This window comes from Procambarus clarkii, chromosome 28, assembly GCF_040958095.1.
Source record: "Procambarus clarkii isolate CNS0578487 chromosome 28, FALCON_Pclarkii_2.0, whole genome shotgun sequence".
Lineage (NCBI taxonomy): Eukaryota > Metazoa > Arthropoda > Malacostraca > Decapoda > Cambaridae > Procambarus > Procambarus clarkii.
In genome coordinates this window covers 13,314,865-13,320,278 of record NC_091177.1, presented here as the reverse complement: position 1 = coordinate 13,320,278, position 5,414 = coordinate 13,314,865, and positions in this window count along the sequence as shown.

The following is a 5,414-nucleotide window of genomic DNA, read 5'->3' as shown; positions in this document are numbered from 1 at the left end:
GTACCAAAAGCACTATAACAAGTTAGCTGGCCTGCAGGGACCTGCGAGAGACACGTAACAGAAAGCAGTTGGTGATGGACTTCAACATGGCCGCCCTCGGAAGGGTTATTAAGGCCACACAAGCGCTGACTGACAAGTTCAACAAGTACACTGTAGTCCTGAATATCGTCCAGGACTACAATATACTCGGTGAGTATACACAGAGGAGCGGAGTATACCGCCGTTGTGTATGTCTTGAGAGAGCAGATAATGAGCCGGCCTGGGATATACTCTCTCACACTCTTTTTCAGAAGTAAATGACGCCCTAAATTGTATTTTATACTTGAAGGGGTAACCGGCGGAGCCCGGGTCTCTTTGTCTGCCTCTTTCTCTCACTCATATTATATATATATATATATATATATATATATATATATATATATATATATATATATATATATTAGGCTTGTATCGGGGAGGGGGGGTTCCCAAAGGTCGAACTACTGACCCACACAGGATGCAAGCCACAACAATTACCCAACTCCTGGGGTATCTATTTACTGCAAGGTGAACAGCGGCATCAGTGTGAAAGGAAACGAGCTCAACCATTTCTGTCCTGGCCCGGGTATCGAATCCGCGATCCTTACTTATGAATCGAGAACGAGGCCATTGTACTAGAGAGCTGGAGACCCATTTTCAGGTACCAACAGGCTGGGTATACCGATACCACCACTTGAGAGGCGGGACCAAAGAGCTAGAGCTCAACACCCCCCTCCCTAGCACAGCTAGGCGAGTACAACTAGACGAGTATAACTAGGTAAGTACAACTAGGAGAGTACAACTAGGAGAGTACAACTAGGTAAGTACAACCTGGTGAGTACAACTAGGCAAGTACAACTAGGTAAGTACAACTAGGAGAGTACAACTAGGAGAGTACAACTAGGAGAGTACAATTTAATAATCTTCAGAAACTCCCATAAATAATCTAAGAAATAATGCAGCTAATTGTAAGTTGATAAATATATATATATATATTTATATTATTGCAGCGTAAGACAGGCGCCGTGTTCCAGTAATGTTGCAACTCGTTTATATCCACCGTGTTGATGATGCAATAATATTCTCCAACAAACATTCGCAGTTTTCAATTTTCATGTCCTTATTTAGTGAAATATTTAGGCTTGGAAAATGAGAGTGGTCAGTCCAGCCACAATTATAATGACCCTGCGTAACGACCTGTGTAACGACCTGCATAACGATCTGCGTAACGACCTGCGTAACGACCTGCGCAACAATCTGTGTAACGACCTGCGTAACGACCTACGTAACGACCTGTGTAACGACCTACGTAACGACCTGTGTAACGACCTGCATAACGACCTGCATAACGACCTGCGTAACGACCTGCGTAACGACCTGCGTAACAACCTACATAATGACCTGCATAACGACCTGTGTAACAACCTGCTTAACGACCTGCGTAACGACCTGCGTAACAACCTGCGTAACAACCTGCGTAACGACCTGCGTGACGACCTGCGTGACGGCCAACCATAAATCATTACAACTAAACCTTCAGGTCGAGGAGTGGTAACCCAACGCTGAGGGAACAACACACAAATAATGTGAACATGATGTTTTGTCAACGCTCCATATTTGTTAAGGCGGCCGGTACACGCTATTATAATATTTTCTGAATATATTTTCCATTCCAAAGACCTGTCCCTATTTAGTGAGGTCGGCCAAGGTGGTCCTATACATCACTCAGAGGAGTGGAGGTCGTCCACCTGCTCTCAAACTGTTACTTAAGGATTTAAAAGACCTACAATTCCGACCTACATTAGAATACTTTCTCTATGGATTAATGTGGTCTTCACTGGTGGTAAACCATCTTGATCGTCAAGGGTTGTAAACTTATACTTTTGATGTAAACTTATAACTCTCGATAATACTCTAATCGTCAAATATTGTGATATGCAAGAACAGTTGTGTATAGCTGGTCGTGTATAACTGCTAATGTATAATTTAATCAACATTATACGTCTAATATAATGCTGGTCGTGTATAATGTACATATTCTGTACCTACTGGGTAATCACGGTTACCTATTCATGTGAATAATTTTTTAATAAAATTACTATAAAACTAAAAAAATATTACATTAAAGTGATTAATGCACATTATAAATTCTTATTTTATTTATTTGCGTAAATAGTTTACCATAAACACATGAGAGCTGCTGACCGGGTCATACTAAGCCACAACATATTGGAAAATTACTATTTGAAAAAAATTGCGTCGGTTCCAAAACTGGGAATCTTATCAACAGACAAGAGAGAGGTAAACTCCGCATCAGTTTTCACTGGAAGTTTACCTTAGTCCCTGGACAATGTTCAGAGTAAAGTACTCTTGTAAACTCAACGGATAATACCAAGACGGACATTGTATAAATGATAATTTGCCTATAAAAATGATTATGGAAGGTCTGATTACATAGTAGAAAATTATAAATTTTTATAGTCGCTCATTTACTAGTGTTTCACATTTATTGTTTACTGAAGTGCTACGATATTGTCACTATGACCCCGGGGTTATGTATACCCAGAAGGTATACATACTCCCCATGTATCGGTGTGTATACTGTGAGAGGTCACTGTAGTACTGAACTATCTTTATGGCTGATGTATCATACATGTTGGTTGGTCAGTATAAGCTGTGATGGTGGTCATAATAACCTTCCATCATTCTGACCATTGTCCAGGTCTGGTGATGTCTGGCTGAGTTGTATTGCAAGTGTCTGAGTGTCCTAAATGTATCGCTGCTCTGAGTGTCCTCAATGTATCGCTGCTCTGAGTGTCCTCAATGTATCGCTGCTCTGAGTGTCCTAAATGTATCGCTGCTCTGAGTGTCCTCAATGTATCGCTGCTCTGAGTGTCCTCAATGTACCGCTGCTCTGAGTGTCCTCAATGTACCGCTGCTCTGAGTGTCCTCAATGTATCGCTGCTCTGAGTGTCCTCAATGTATCGCTGCTCTGAGTGTCCTCAATGTATCGCTGCTCTGAGTGTCCTCAATGTATCGCTGCTCTGAGTGTCCTCAATGTATCGCTGCTCTGAGTGTCCTCAATGTATCGCTGCTCTGAGTGTCCTCAATGTATCGCTGCTCTGAGCGTCCTCAATGTACCGCTGCTCTGAGCGTCCTCAATGTACCGCTGCTCTGAGCGTCCTCAATGTCTCGCTGCTCTGAGTGTCCTCAATGTCTCGCTGCTCTGAGTGTCCTCAATGTCTCGCTGCTCTGAGTGTCCTCAATGTCTCTGGTCTGAGTGAGGACATATGTTAGCAGGAATGTGTGCCGTGCGGCTGCTGGCTGGTTGATGACACAGGTAGGTCAGGGATACACACGTCGTTCCCGCGGGAATGACAGGCAAGACACAGGCGGAAGAGAGAGAGATCTGGGGCTAGATCATAACACAAGGCCGTATACGTCTCCATGTTTCTCCATAACGTGTTCCACCAGACCTAGACCTCTGAAGGTCTACTTCACAGTGAAATTAGAGTACTTATAAATGTATGATAGTTGAATTTATTTGAAGAATTTTCTTTAGTATTTATTTTTTTAAATTTTCGACTATCTGTAGTTTTATTCTTTTATAAGAAAATAATAGATTTGTGTATCTTGACTACAGATTAATATGAACATTCTCTGACGAGAGCAGAAAGTTGCTGCTATACTGAGGTCTTTAGTCGCAGGTTATAGGAGCTGGCAGAGGCATGTTTTAACTGCTGCTAAAATATATAAAGAACAGGAGAAAGCGCCAAGCCATTACGACTGTATAGTACTTGGAAGGGGTCAGGATAAGGATTTGGGATGGGACGGTGGAAAGGAATGGTGCCCAACCACTTGGACGGTCGGGGATTGAAAGCCGACCTGCATGAAGGGAGACCGTCGCTCTACCGTCCAGCCCAAGTAGTTGGACAGAAAGATTCCTGGGTTTCATGTTTTCTAGTGTCCGAGGTGAAAGGAAGCCTTCTCGAGGGCACCTACACAAACAGCTATATATATATATAACGTTCCCCCAGGATGCAACCCACAACAGTTGACCAACTCCAGGGTACCTAGCTACTACTGTAGGTGATCAGGAGCTTCCTGGGTCACCGACTCAATTACTCTATGATGAAACCAATGACAATTACCAAGGCTCCCAGGTACCGAGCTACTGCCTGGTACACAAGGGGTCGCCACCCCTCCCACACCCTGCGCTCGACCCCCAATCCGATCCGTCGATATATTATAAAGTATTGTGTAATCAAGATATGTATCCTTTTAAATGTATATTAATATTTTTACAAATTTAAATTTTGTACATAAGCATAGGTTATGTTACATGCTAGGTTCTGTCGGTGAGTATTTGTATTTGTAGTGCGTGGGTGAAGCATTTACAGTTGAGATTTGACCAGAGGTCATCAACGAAGCACTGCTCGAGTAATGTTCGAACGTCATCAGGTGTGAATCATGTGTAAAGTATTTTTCATTCATAAAAAAATAGTTTGGTGGCTGCATGGAATGAACATTTGGTGTTTGTTAATGAAAACGCGTTGTTATGAAACAACCCGTCCTCCACTCAAGTCCATTACATCCAGCGGTCGACCCCACAGGTTTACACACGACTCGCAATTGCTGACGTTCGAACACTTCCGAAAACAAGTGCTTCACTGACGAATTTTGTTCGAACCACAACGCTGTAAATGCTTCACCCACGTACTTCAAATACAAATAATCGCCAACAGACCCTAAACACTTAATCTAACCTAACCTATATATGCACAATATGCTAATATAATATAATATTAATTTATATTTGAGAAAATTACTGTTTTGAATGAACAGCATGTAAAAAATTATGAATGCGTCTCTGGGGGTGACCGCTGGATGTAATGAACTTGAGTCGAGGACGGGTTGGTTGCAAGTCATGTACAATGTGTTTTCCGGCTGGATTATCGTCCATTGCTTTGATGATAAAGATGCTTTACCTTACAGGTTTGTCCCCGAGGCAGACGGCGTCCTCTGCTGTATGTGGTCACTGTGACGCCCTCACCCACACTCTCACTCACACCCTCCTCACTCTACTGGCTTCCAATTCTTTAAGACTGCACCTTAACATCTTGGAGACTATTTACATCTTCAACTCAAATGTTCACTCACTAATGTTCGCCCTTTGCAAATAGGTTGTTATGCCTTTAACGTTCCATATTTATATATTTTTGGTATATTTTTAGGTTTTTGTTTTTTATCTTTGATTTAGTTATCATGATTTAATATTTTAATTAGCACAGATTTTGATAAGTTTGTGAACCTACATAGGCACTCGCTCGAGAAGTGGTTACGTACTGAACAGCCAGGGGAAATGGGATGACGTAGTTGTTGTTATAGATTCAGCT